At 45.2% G+C, this 15005-nt stretch overlaps 1 long non-coding RNA gene across 2 annotated transcripts in view; it reads right to left on the bottom strand.

Annotated features, from left to right (window-relative positions):
* Window positions 1–4774: 4774 nt before the first annotated feature.
* The window catches only part of LOC137144110 (uncharacterized), a 38102-nt gene continuing 27871 nt past the window's right edge, over window positions 4775–15005 (bottom strand). For both annotated transcript variants that reach the window (XR_010917326.1, XR_010917325.1), the window contains exons 2-3: window positions 5193–5399; window positions 4775–5083 (exon numbers count right to left, since the gene is read on the bottom strand). This is a non-coding gene — a long non-coding RNA (uncharacterized lncRNA). The remainder of the gene's footprint in view (window positions 5084–5192; window positions 5400–15005) is intronic.

Raw genomic sequence — 15005 nt, forward strand, 5'->3', positions numbered from 1 at the left:
ATGGAAGAGCAGATGAGGAGCAAGATTTCCAAGCAGCAGATACTGTCCTTGATCCAATCACTCCTGCTTTGGCTTCATTCAAGATCTTGACTGGAACAGGGTAGCTAAAGAGTGATGGTGTTGGGACAAGGTGATAAAACATCCGGGCTGTAATATCTCCACTTCTCCAGGACTAACCTGACCTCACTAGCAATTCTGACTTGTCAAAGGCATTTGCTCTAAAAGGAACTGCCATGGAAACATGATGGCTCGAGGCAGAGTGACAAAATATAGATCTAATACAGTACTTGCAGAATGATGTAATCTTAAATTACTGCAAAAGCGCTTTATTTCTAATTCACCACTTGATTATTAAAAGCCTCTTTCCTAGATTGCTTAGTTTTCATTTCATGGTTGAGTTATTTAAATTCTACAGTTTCAATCCTACTTTTATCCTACTCATGGCACCGGTTTCCTTCATCCCCTCCTAAACCGAGTTTTCAAGTCACATCAAACACCAGCCATGTTTTCCAAAGCCAGATTCTTAGTAAATATTTTTTTCACCCAAAGTATTATGGTAACTTCAAGCATTTCCACTGGCCACAGCTGTCGAAAGAGCAAACGTCTTCAGTGCCGAGAGACGCAATGGTACTTTGCTCATTTCAGCTCTTAGAGTCCAACCCTGCTCCCATCTCAGTCAATGGGGAGAATTTCAGAATTTAGCCTCTTAAAGACCAGAAGTTGAATCCAAGGAAATATAGAGGCATTTGGGGTGACTCCAGCTCTATATTAAGAGGTAAGGATGATTGATATTGAAGGATTTGTGGGTACTACTCACACACACATCACATTACACAGAATATCGTTAGCGAGGAAGGACAGTGCCTTCTGCTGAATGGAATCACAGTTGCTCATTTGTTTATCATAAGCTCTATAAGGTTAGCAACAAATAGAGATTCTCTTTTAGCTCAAGTGACGGGGGGCCCATGCTTTTGCAGCAATAGAAGTTGTATTCTGGCTGTCAGCATGAAGTCACACGTGAAGCAGAATGACAACTGTCACATTCTTTGCAGGTGAATGGTTTGCCGTGGTCTGAGGTCAAGTTACTGTATTAGTGCTAGCCCTGGTGAAGAACTGCTATTTGCTTATTGATTCATGTATTATGGATTCATTCCTTCCTTCCATTTTTTGTTTTAATTATTTCTCCCTCCACACCCTGCTCCGGTATGCTTTGCATGCACTTTCTTTTTTGTTGTTGTTGGTCTCTATCTTTTTTAGTCTCTCATCTCTTGAGAAAACTCTCAACACAATTAAGACGACTAAATCAACCGGACCAACCTACTCACGTTTGCTTGGAACATTAACAGTCTTTTCATAGTGGGTGTATTACACACAGTGCTGCCTTCTTGTTCTAGAAGGTCATTTGAATGTCTAACAATTGCTGAGGTGTTATTGATCTTAATGTTGCCCTGTGTTTGCAATTGGCCCAGATGCCTGTCCGCTTGTATTACTTTCGTATGTTCCATTAAAATATACCAAAGACCTTTACTATTCTTTCTCTAAATAACAGAATGGGAATGTGGAGGAAGGTTCTACTTCTTATAAGATTCCCAGGGGTAACTCTCCCTTTCAGATGATAAACCCCTCCCTTGCTTTGTTGTTTGTTCCCTTTTATTCCTGGTCATCCCATTCCCTATTTTCTCTGAACCCTAAGATCAGAACCATGCAGCCCCCAAAAATTGGCTTGCTTGGTAAAATGGATTGGGAAGAGATATTGTTCTTTTCTCATGAAATATGACAGAGGCAACATTAGAGACAGAGAGATATAGGAACCCAAAAGCCATCAGGATTGCGTATCAATACTTCTGTAGTCCTACCTTACGCCTTTTGAAGGTCCAGGCTACTGGGTCTTCTGTGTCTTTAACTAACAACCCAACAAGAATGGCGACTAGTGCTGTTGCTTTTGACAAACGCTTCAGAATAATTCTAGTCCAAATTTCAAGGCTAACGTCACAGGTTGGGGGGGAGGCGGCTGGGCTGGTAGAGACAAGATGACCTCAAGTTGCCCAAGGTCACAGCTCTTGCTTTTTGCAAAATGTTAACCAAAGTCTGCATTCTTTCCCTGCAAAAAATCAATAAATAAACGGCCTGCAAAGCAAGCCCAGTGAGTTTTGCATCACTGCTCAGCAGCTTTGTTCGTTACGGGGCTGTGGTTGAACTCCAGGAGGGAGCCATTCCTTTCTTCCCTTTCCCTCAAACACTGTTTGCTCACATTGCTCCTAGCCCACTACCTGCCCAGACACTGAGGTGCTGGCAATGGAAGCGTATCCTCCTGCAGTACAGAGTACACAGTCAGAGTCTTGCCAGTGTAAATGTTGTTATACTGCAGTCTTGGAGTGTAAATATTTTTATACTTGTAAGCCAGGCCGGCTCGCTGTGCTGCTCTGCCCCCTCTAGTGGTGGTTAGGCCAACTAGAGATTAATGTGCCCGCTATAATCTTGGTCGGGGGAACTAGGTCTTTTAGTTCAGGTGGTAGAGGCTCATGCGTTAAGATCCCAAGTTCAATCCCCACTGTCGATTACATAAGGGAAGGTGCTAAAGGCTAATCCTAGACCCTGATTAAAGTTTATGGGGATGCTAACCACCTTTCTTTCTGGTGAAATGGAAGGAGCAATTTATAAAGCGAGATAGCTGGAGATAATAGAAGCTACTGCCCAAGGCAAAATTGGCTACATGGTAAGGTCTGAGCCAGGTACTGTTTGGTAAGCTCTGTGTATGCGGCGGAGGGCAGGCCCACAGAGGGATAGAGGTCCTTAGAGGACAGGATGAGCTGGAGGAAGGCTTGGAAACTGACTGTGAGGAAACTACACCAGTGTGGCTTGTTTTTACCGTGTTTAGAGAACAGGACTGTGTGGACATTCTTTGAAAATAATCAGAATTGCACCAAAACATAGATCAGACTCCTATCATCAATTTTTCCTCCTAATGGAAACAACCCTGCATGACCCCATACACGGTGGCTTACCACTTGGGCCGATGGGGAGACAACACTGTCAATCATTTTGAAAGAGAGATGCTGCCTTTTATCACAGAGGGCAAAAGACTCTTTGGAAAAATAAGTTGCATTAGAAGCAGCAGCCAAAGTTATGAAGCATTAGGGCAGATGAGAAAACTAGAATGATTGATACGTGAACTGAGAAATGATCTGGCCTGTGAGCTTCAATGTTTGTGCACCTGGTTCGGTTAAGGACAACACTGAGAAGAAGCTAGCATCCAAGAGAAGAGAGAAGCTGTAATATCAGGAGAGGCAAGTGTTGTGGATTTACATAGTACCATGGCATGCCTGTGTGTCGGGGTGAATCTCCAAAGAAGTGGAGTTTGGGCTGGGTTAAGAAAAGCACTCAACAGTTTGGATGCTCATCCAAAGTTTATATGAACTGTCAGAATCCCTTGGTCTAGAGAAGAGCTGGAGATCTCCCAAGGACAGATTTTCTGATGAGGGGTGACATGCGACAGGTACCAGCCTCTCTCTGTGTTTTAGCCCTTTCCCTTCTAAAGGGAGGAGGAGGTAAGAAAGGGGAAGGAATATATCACATGCATCCCATGCTTAGGGATCCTGCTTCTTTGTTGGAGGACCTGGTTCTGTGTCTCAAGCCTTTAGCCCCCTGTGGCCGTGAAGAGAAGCCTGGAAACGTGAAACAAGCATAGATCAATTCAGTGACATCTGTCCGCCTGAGTCTGCAGACAGACTCCAGCAGCCTGAGAAACGACAGCCACTGTAGTCGGGGAAGAAGCTACTGGCCCCACACCCAACACCAGAGCAGACCAGGCTTCTTCCTCTGCCTCCCTCCCCATCCAACTTCTGCTATTTGGGGGGAAAGGGGAGAGACTGCATGGGGGTGGGAAGGGGAAGCCACCGATTCACCTTCTGCTGGGGTGGAGGTCATGGGACCCCCTGTGTGAGGTGCACCAAGGGCCCTGAGTTATCCTTGTCCAGCTCTATTTGATGACTCAAGGTGAGAGACGGGAAAGAATAACTGTTAGCAGTATCTAAAGGCTGAACACCCTTGGCCATTTGTCCACCTGGGTAAACTTTGCTTAAGCAAGAGAACAACAAACAATTGACGTGGGGGAAAAACATGCAAGTGCCCTGACTGGAAAAGCCCTGGATGACGTGTGACCAGATGTCAGTTGGAACATCTTCATTGCAAGAAAAACACCTCACTAAAGCTTGTTATGCCTAGCCCAGTAAAAATAGAAGCGTCTGATTTATGCAGATGCTTCCTGGAAATCAGGAGGCGGAGTACTTGAAAAATGTGCAAATTTACACATGGAAGTCAAATGTAGTCAAGGGGATTCTCTTTTTATTGAGCATATAATGTGTGTACGTGAATCCTCAAGTGCAATATTTAAATGGTAATTCATTCTGGAGCATTTTAAGTGACTGGTTTTCCTTCAGCAACAAGTAAATGGCAAAGAGCTGTCAGAAGAAGAAATGAAGTGCAAATTAGAGCAATTTCCTACAGTAGATGTAAGCCAGATCTTTTATGCTGGGAGTACTCCCAGTCTACCAGGTCTTGGTGTGGGGTAGCAGACAGAATCCAATGAGTGTGAATAGAAATATATGATGAAACATGGGCAGCAACAACAGGGGATGTAGGATTCAGGGATTTCTAACACAAAGATAACAGCATGAACATGCAGGTTAGATAACTGTCGTAAAGGAAGTCTTTGACAAGATCTGTCAGGGAAGCTTCATGCAATAATGTACTGGCTAGTTTGTACTGAAACTCAGTGCCAGATTCTGATTTCACTCTGGTTTTTACAAACAAAATGGCCCATTTTTAATCTGGACAGTTTTCAGTGTCAGTGGCTAATGTCAGCGTAGAAATAAAACAAGACACACACATGTCACATGATCTATTTATGGTTTTCTTCTTATACCTATTACCCTAGTACCTAAACACTCCTGCAAGTAAACCGGCAGAATGAAATAAAGAGAAGCTCTTGTTACATTTCCTCAAATGGTCCATACGTTGACTTCCATGGAACTACTCTTGCAAGTAAGGACTACTCACGCAAGCAATGTTGCAGGGCCAAGATCTAGAAGAGAGGCATATGAACAGAGGGGAGCTGATCCAAAAGCATTTATAACAGAGCTGGGCACATCTTTAACAACTTCATATAAAATACCTTTAAATTCAATCCTCACCTCCTATATTAGCCAGGCACGAGAGTGCTGACAGGAAGGGTGCTACTAAGAGGGATCCAGTGCCTAAAAATGAAACAAATCAGGTTGAGCTGCTGGCTGCAGACAGCCACTCCAGGAAGTCCAAGGGTTTCGTTAATATTCAGTGTGCGTCTTCTGAAAACTTCAGCATCCACTTTTATAATTTCACTGCCAGATATTTTTTGGGGCCTGGAAAGACTAATATAAAAGGCTGTTATGGATCCTGTGGAGGGTTTTCATATTTGCACTTCAGCCAACCGAGATGATAGAACCGAAACTGCGTTTGTGTAGATGGAGTCTCAATGGAGAGGCTACATGCTGAATTGGCCATGGAATCCGAACTATCCTCTTACTCAACAAGGTGTGGTCCCTCCACTGTGAGCCTAGGGACAGCTATCCAGCATCAGACTAGTGGCCCTTCTTGTCCAGTAACCTCTCTCCAACAGTGACCAATAACAAAGGCATCAGAGAAGGGGCAAAAAACCTTGAGGTCAGCAATTGTGGAATAATTAACCCAACAGGGAAATGTCTTCCAAACTCTCTCAGTTATGTCCTGACACTGCTTATGGGGAGTGAGGGAATCTTGCACCATTACCACCTATAATGTATCTAAGTCTGTGGACAGAGAGGTCCAAACTTCAGAGAGGCCATTGTGGCACATTTCACAAGCACTAAAATGACTTGAAAGAAATAGACAGATTTTTCTCCGCGGGGAGATCGCAGCTCCTCTGATGTAGCTCATCCCATCATCTTCCCCAAGAAGTGCAAATTAGAAACAGGAAGGTCTGATACACCATCATCTTTCCTTAGCACTAGGGAGACTGCTTCAGCAGAGGCAGAGCAGCTGTCCTCTTTAAAAGTGACAGCAAACTAGCCTGACCAGAAACCTGTAGTGGAAGACGATCCGGACTATGCCAGTGGTTATGAGCCAACAGGTCTTGAACCCAGGTCTGTGAGGTTCACAGGAGCAGCCACTCTCCAACTCTACATCACTAGCAATAGCTTACCTGAGACCCATCAAGTCCAGCCCCATTGTGAGACTCCACCCCTGAGGTCTGATTGGCAGGGTTCCAGAGTGGCTGACTGGCCCCCTGGCCCTACTTAAGCCAGCAGCAGGAACAGGAACCTGAATAACTGGGCTCTGCCCTGCTCCAGACTGTGCTTTGTGCTTCCTGCTACCCTGGCATCTGGTTTGTGATTCCTGACTGAGTTTGTCTTGTGCCTCTGACTCCTGGTATCTTGACCCGGCCGGACTCCGATTTCTGACTTGCGCTTCTGATCTCCACTTTGTCTCCTGCTTCTGACCTCCCAGTACCCAGAACCAGCGGACTCTTGAATCCTGTCTCACGACTGTTGACTCTAGGTCCGACTACTAGGTCTGGCTGCCCACAGCTCGGCTGCGACACTGCCAGAGTAAGGACACTGGCGGATACATATCTAATGGAAAACTATAGATCAAAAATTGTTGCTGCCCATTGGAGAAAAAAAAAAAACTATTCCCCCAAAGTGGTGGTGCAAGAAAATGTGCCAAAAAACTGGGCTGCATCAGTCTCAACAAAGCTGGTAGTCTCAAAGTTTAGGCACATCTCATCTGTCCTCACAAAGCAGCTATGCAGGTCCATGTGCCTAACTCAGTCCATCTCTGGCATCGGGACAGGACACTCGGTGTCTATCAGCAATGACTGGCTTGTGCTGTTCATGCAGCCCATGTTCACTTTCTGGATCAACTCCACCAAATCATGTCCCTTTATGCCCATCTGCACCCTCATGCATGGACTAAGTGAGGAAGGGGCCTTCTGCTGCTGCTTTTTAAGATAAAATGAGGGTGTAAAGCTTACTCAACACACTGCAATTCTCTGCCATGTTCTCATAAAGCATTTCCCCTCTCTCATATGTCCCAGTGTAATTCTAACTCCAATTTGTCCCTATGTTCCTAGACTCTAAAACATACAGTTGTCCGCAAAAGCAGCATCCTTGTTGCAGCCGTTCTGCTTTCCTAACCTCATTGTTAGTATCCTATCCTTACTGTGGTTGCAAGAACACCCTCTTTAGAAAAGAGAACATATACACAAAGCATTCTAAATAAGTACTGAATACTTTAAACATCAAAATAAAACGTGTTTTCCATCCACAAGCATTTTCAATCAGATGGGGGAAAAAAGAGGCTTAAATTACTCTTTTGCAAGAATATTTTTCTAAATTACTGTATCTCTCTGATTCTCCAGGAAAAAAATCAAATCATGTGAAGAACCGTCTCTACAGAAAACATTCACCTGGAAGTTTGCAGAACATTATGAAAACAAAAAACCTGAGTGAGCGTCTCTATCAGGGGTTCTGCCTCTAGCATGAAGAGAGTGGAATACAGCTTCATTAGCGGCTTGATCGAATGCTTAACGAAGTCCATGGGAGTCATTTCATTGACTTAAATAGGCACCAGACCAGGCCCACAGTGTGTTTAGACTTCTGATTTACATCAATGTAAGTAAGATCAGAACAGTCCAGTGCATTCGGCTAACGAACATGTTGTGAGAAATGTATTCTAATAGAACGTGCTATGTTATGAAATTATTCCATAGTCAATAAAATCTTAAAGAAGAGGCAAGAAAGAAAAGAAAACAATATCGATATGAAAGAGTTAACTATACATCCAGTGTTCCTCTACATAGTAGCAACCCCAAGTAAACACACATTAATAAGGATACACTTCAAAGTAAGTACTCTTTTCAAAAGGAAGAATTCTTATTTAGTGCAGATAATTATAAGAGCAAAATAAACCATCTTTCTTTCCCCATAAAAATGTTTTACACCACTCAATTAAAGCCTTTGAGATAAAATCATCTCTCCTGGCTGTTTTCCTTTGCTCTTCACTTTGTCGGAAGTCATTTCAATATTTTACTAGCTTGCTAATAAAAAATACATAATGCCTTGCCATGCAATATTATTTCCACAGCCAACTTGCTAGAAGAAGAAAATGTGCATCGCTCAGTTGCCTCATTTTACTTTGGAGGAAAAGTATGTGACCTAATGCCACAGGGGTGGGACTGGAATTGATTCTCACAGTGAAATATATGAGGTTATTTGCTTAGGATTGACACAGTGCCCTTGGATAATCAGACTGGACTAAGCGAGCTGTTATCCCCTGAAAAACATTGGTCAACCACGGCCTATCAGCCACTGCCACTATTCAACATCCACCCCAAATTCCAATTGCAATGAAGGAGGAAGAGAATCAGCATCTTCCTAAGCATCAGTAAATCTTCACCATCCAATTAAATTCCAAGAAATACCACGTTTAACTGGTTCCAAGCGAGATAATTCATCCCTACCCATATATTATTTAACACTGTGCTAAAACTACAATTACTTTATTGCCCGGCACTGGTAAACAATACTTTAAGTGCTTCTAGCAAATCCCAGTTTTATAAAATAATTATTCAATTCTAATTTTTTTTTTTTAAATCTCAATCAAGTCAGTCTTCAGTGGGCATTTTTCAAACCCCCGATATTTCATTTTAAAGCTGATTTTCCATAATAAAGCGATGGGGCCATCAGAAGGAAAGACATGTGTTAAAGGAATTTCTTTAGGTTTAAAAAGAAATACAGTAAGGGAAATTTAGGACAAATACTAGGAAAAAGACTTCTTGGGGCACGTTCAAGCCCTGGCCTGTAAGGTGGCAGAAGTCCGACGCCTTTATGCTCTGTGGGTGTCTAACAAATTTCACATCCTGCCTACCATCAGTTCAGCGCCATTGACCTTAGCAGCAGGGGGAACTCTAGTGTAGACAGAACTATATAACGTGAGCTTAAAATGCTGCCCTGTCATAGTAAATCTGACATGAGGCTTGAATAGCTGATGGGCGCCAGCGTCAGGTCTTTGTTAGCATTCCCACTGCTGCAACCACCCGTACTGCTCAACTGAGTGGTGGGGAATTTATGGGAAAAGTCTCACAGCCGACATGGCTTCAATGCGGCTTCTTTCCACTTAGATTTCTAGATCTACTTATATCCACTTATGGATACGGGCGCGAGCGTAAAGGAGTCTAGGATGAGCTAACTTACACTCTAGGGAGCCAGGAATAGGTGTATGTTACATTAATTTAGACTCTCTCAACACTTAATTCACTTCTGCGTTTGGCCCATTGACACTGAAATCTATTCGGTTGTGGAACAGTCTCCTAATGGAAATGATGGAAGCCTAATTGCATGAGACTTTTAAAGCTAAATTGGAAAATGCCCTAAAAAGTCCATAGTAGGGAATGATGCTGACTGGCAGAAGGGCAGGCGTACATCTGGGAGGGAGGGAGCAGTAAACTGGAAGCCAGTGATTCAGTCTAGTGTTTTAGAGACCAACTCCTCAGACACTCGTCTGATTTTGAGGATTTGTCCTCAATGCTAACACATGGCCTGTATCTAAGAAAGGGCCTGGCCCTGTGACCTATGTTCACATGAATGATGCTCGTTTGTTACACGAGTTCTATTCAAATCAATATGCCGTGTCCATCACCACGGTATCTGTGCGCATAATAGTCTGACTTAGTGAGATTAGTCTGGTGCCTTAGTGAGAATTATCCATGGGATGATTTCTCATGCAAATACGGACTGCAGGATCAGGTCCTTCAACTGTGTGCTGTTTTTGCCTGGTCGCACTGACACATCTGCTTGTGATATACAGTTTTTCTATGACTTGTTCCAAACTTCAGCTTTTGGTGAAAGCAGTGAACTCACAAGAGATTAAGGAGGGTTAAAAAGCAGAATATAGATGCTGCTGTAGAGCATCCTTACCAATCAAGATGCAATTAGCTGGCCAGACACTGGATTATGTTCTTCATGCTCCATTAAATAGTTAAAATGGATTTTATTTTTTTTAAATCATGCATTAAACAGTTCCCAGGGCAACTCAAAACAACATGGTTGTTTCCCATAACAAACCTCACTCAGTGCATTAAAAAAAAATCCACAGGAACAATTTTTTAAAATGAGAAAATGGATTTTTTTTCAAATTTCATTATTGCTTAGTTCAAAAATGGATATTTTTTTTCCCCCAAGAAGAGGTTCTAAACAATTCACCTGCAAAGGAAGAAATGTAAGCCCCAGACGAATATTTGAGGGCAGAGGAAGGAAAAATAATGATTAACTGAAGATCAGGATTTAGAATGGAACATCCGCTTCTCAGAGTTAACTATGGTGCCACTAAAACATACAGTGCCAGAGAGAATAGACCTAGTGCTCTTGGGCAGGTGTACAAGAGGGGAGATGGTGCAAAGATACCTTCCCCACCCTGCACTCTACACAAGGAACTGCCAGAATCCTGCTTAGTGTTATTCCTGGGTGAAATTCACTCCCGGTCAGAGGATCACCACTTAAGCTCTACTTTGAGGACTTAAGCAGGACATAAGCGGTGCATGGGCCCTGCACTGGTCCTCTTCCCAGGGGTGACTTGTGCCTGGCTGCAAGATGCGATGGAGTCTTAGCATGACCAAAAACACCACACGCCCCAGAGGGGACACAGATGTGGGGGAGGGAATGGGGCGGCCCACCCTGCCTTGCACACTGGCGGGGGATGGAGGAAGTGCATTCGGTACAACCAAAATGCAGAGGTGTGAGCACCTGCACTTCGCACAGCCAGAACGCCTCCAGTCACCACCCCTGATGAGGTAAACATTTCCACCAACGCTCCTGCAGGCCGCTCAGGCTTCGCACGCCAACGGCAGCTCAGTTTGCTAAATGAAGGCGGTGTGGGCTCACACACACACAAGCTTCCCCACAGTCTCTCATGACCTGGAGCCAGGGGACCACCTCTAAGATTCATATCTCCATGGCCCATTCCATCCTTGACCTCTCTACTCATCCTGCCAGGGAGAGTTACCAGTCATGGGGGTGCTTTTGTGCTGTGGGTATTTGCACAGTAGAGTCCGGAGTGATTGTTCCTTTCACATAAGTGCTGGTTTTATCCATTGTTTTAGCCTTTTCCCCTCCCTCTCCTCTTTCAAGAAAATACTCTTAAATGTAATGACTCCCTCCACACCCCGCTGCGAGAACAAAGCGGATAATAAACCCCTAAGGAAACAAAACATCCTGTTGCGTCATAGAATCATAGAAATGTCAGACTGGAAGGGACCTGGAGAAGCCATCTCATCCTGCCCCCTGCACTGAGGCAGGACCAAGTAAACCTAGACCATCAGGTGCAGGTGTTTGTCCAACCTGTTGGACATGACAAATAGGGTGATTCAAAGACCTTATAACTAAGCGATGAGGAATGCAGGAGCTCTAAGAAACGGAGGCAGAACTGTTAGCTTAATTAGCACATTCCCCAACATTTCTCAGGATGCGTTAGCTATGGTGCAAGTGAAATATTTGATAGGGGAGCTCCCTTTCCCTGTACACCTCTTCCTATACACTATATTGAGCAAACCACTTGCTTTTAAAAGGGAAACAACTAATTTTTGGCTCAAAAGGCCTGATTCCCTGCCCCTAGCGTAAGGCAGGCAGGTGCGCAAAACCTTGCCATTTTTTTTGGTAGCTTTTACCACCTACTTCGCCCAGGCGCAAAAGATGACACACACTGCAGAGCCATTGAGGACAAGGCCTGGGACGCAGATTTTTGGGTCAGAACCTCAGCTGGTGAAAACCACTCACTTCCATGGAGCTACGCTGAGTGAACCCAGGTGAGAGTCTGGCCCTTGGCTTTTAAATAAAAAGTAGAACAGAAATGTTGGTTGCCGCCAATGAAAATCACTGGGGTTTAGACTGCCCTCCACAGGCGGAAAAAGGGCAGAAGCCCGGAGAAAGCTGTCTGGGGATTCTGTAGCTCGTAAGTTCTCAACCTGGAGGTTTCAGCGAGTCATGGCCACCCACTTTCTCTTAATGGCTAGCTATTGGAGTGTGCCCCTTTTCCATGTTATAGCACGGAGTCGCAGTATGGCTGGGAGCCTTTGACCCACCAGATCTTCTGATTGGGGCCCTAGCTGGGTGCTGGGCATTGGAGGAAATGTAGAGGGTGGAGGCGGGGGGGGCGAAGGAGATCTAGGGGTAAGCTGGGACTCTTGGTGGTGGTAGCTGGGTGGAGATGGGTGTCTGAGAAAGCTGGAGAATAGCCGGGTGGGTGTTGAAAAGCCTGGGGTGGTTGTGGGGTCCACAGGGTTAGGTGTGTGCCGTGGTAGCTGGGAGGGGCAGGGCACAGACCATCTTTTTGTTCTGTGTTTGTACAGCACCTAGCACAATGCTCCTGTGATACAAAGAATAAAGGAAATGTAGCAAAATACCTGGGGTGGCTGGCCGTGGTCACAGAGGCACCTGGGGCTATTGGAGATTTACAATGGGGAGAGGCAGGCGCAGCTGGCTGCAAGAGGAGGAAATCTCACCTTCTGCTGCAGTTGCCACCTGCTCCTTCCAGCCTCTGATCCAGCATGGGGACCAGCGAGAGGGGAGGCAGAGAGATCCCCTGTTCCACAGGCCCCACAGCAGCCCCACCAGGCAGGAAGGTACAACTGCAGGCCAATACCGGAGACCTTCCCACAGCCAGGCCCGTCGAGAGAAATTCGGGGCCCCGTCATGTTCGCTGGAGGCCCACCCCCTCCCATTGCACTTTATTTACACAGATTTACAGCTGTTTTGGTGGGGGCCCTCAGAGCTTGGGGCCGCAGGACAATTGTCTCCCCTTTTCCCCTCCTGGAGAATTTCACAAAGTTCCCCCCTCCATCGCCATCGAAGGGCGGGGGGAGGGCGACACTGCCAGTCAGGGACTACCAGCTTAAGCGAGGTTGTAACTGATGCCCTGCAGTCAGGTGCAAGGCTCCCGCTCTGGTTTCAGACACTCTACGCCTGCCTGTCTCCTGCCCGCTCGACACTCTAGCTTTCTGTTGCTATGGTCTCAGCTGCTCATCCTGTCCGTTCCCCTGGCATAACTGGTGATACCAGAGACAAAAGGAACTGGCTTTCCACTGAGTCATAGACCCAAGAAAATATATATTAAAAAAAATATTAAAAATATTTTTTTTTTAAAAAAGAAAGACCACACTCCCTCCCCCCCACAAAATGGTTTTAAAATATTTGAGCTGCTCTGACTATGCCACTCAAGCAGCATGAGCCTCTTTTTTCAAAAGCTGGGTTTATAATAATACAAAATGCATTAGCAGCACTAGCATAATAGAGCTGGATCTCACCATGCCAAAAGACCAGTGTCTAACACAGTAGAAATGAGGCACAGAACGGTGCAGGAAAGTTATGTGCACAGGGAAGCAAAGAGCAGCGTGGGTACTTCTCAATGCAGAATAAAGGCTTGGGAACATCTGAGACAAAGCACCGGAAATAAATCGGTCCTTTGGAATGCTCCCCCAATGATGTCAGCATTTGTCCTTGAGCACAAGGGGCAGGCGTGCACATGCACAAACGTACACAAACACACACACACAAAATCATGCTAGGGATACAGAAGAAATTCTCTTCTCCCCCAAGTTGCCAAGGAAATTGCCCCACACTGAGTCTATCTACTCTCTATTCCCTGGCCCTAAACATTTACTAGCCATGTAGACAGGGAATATATCTTCCCCCTCCACTCGTCTTAGCTCGGATTGCTTTTGTTTTCCAGGTCGCTGAGTGGCAGTAGGGCTACCCTTGATCCAAACATCAGTCCTAAGGTTGTAATGGCCCACACTGTGCACGGGAAGCTGGCTAGTAGATCAGCACTGGGGTGGATCCATCTGTCCCCCCATTCTCTCTTTCCCAACCCTAACTTACCCCTACCCCAAACAGCAGGGATGTGGAAAGAACTCCCATGGCACACGAGGCTCCCTAAACACACACACACACACACACACACACACACACACACACACACACACACCCCCTCCCCTTCCATTGCAGTAGCCCAGCATTATTCCACTGCAGGCAGGGTCCTGCATGGCTTTGGAGGGGGGGAAAAAAATAGGCAAAATTTAACCCTTCAAAGAAAAATGAATCCATTAGCCATCACAGGGCACTGCTCCCAGTTTCTGTTTAAGGGCCCGATCTGCACGAGTGACTAGTGGGAGATTTAACACTGGTTTCAGTAGAAGCAGGAGGGGGCCCACCAGGCTACATTACAACAAAACCAGGAGCTGCACCTGCACAGATCTCGGGTGAAATCCTGGCCCCATTGAAGTCAATGGCAGTTTTGCCCTTGACTTCAACGGGGCCAGGATTTCACACTAAGGTATGGCATGGTCCTACCTGCACTATGCTTAGTCAATGGCAACTGGACCCCCCGTCCTACCAGAGTGTCCCAAGAAAATGGGAATCCTTATACACCCAACCGCTGGCTGGCTGACAGCCACATTAAACCCACGGACCCTAGGGGCTGTTAGAGGAAAGTGTTGTGCATAAAAATCAACATTATAACATAAAAAGAACGTAACGCAGCCATCTCTGATTGAATGGAAATGCTGCCTTACCCAAATCATGGAGCCTGTGTGTCATTTTTCACTGGTCCCAGCAGCTATTTAGCCAAATACCTTTCATGCTCCTGAAATGATCTGCCTAAATCTGACTTTCATTTAATGAAATCGCAGGTCTAGCGAGACCCCCCGGAGCCTGAAATATTCTTTTATCACCTGATGTTCAGGAGTTTCCCCTCTTCCAGCACTGCTTTGAGGAAACAAATGACAGCCGCAATTTTTGACAATACCTCACGTTTTCAATGCGATAAAAGATTTTTTTGCTTTTAAAAAAAAAAAAAAATGGAAAATGGGGTGATTGTTTGATCAACATTTGGACCAGTCTCTTTTGTCAGGAGAATTTTTATGCTGTTCCATTCCTCTG

This window comes from Emydura macquarii, unplaced genomic scaffold (assembly GCF_026122565.2).
Source record: "Emydura macquarii macquarii isolate MOO-44397 ecotype Brisbane River unplaced genomic scaffold, CSIRO-AGI_Emac_v2 contig_3390, whole genome shotgun sequence".
NCBI classification, from domain to species: Eukaryota; Metazoa; Chordata; order Testudines; family Chelidae; genus Emydura; species Emydura macquarii.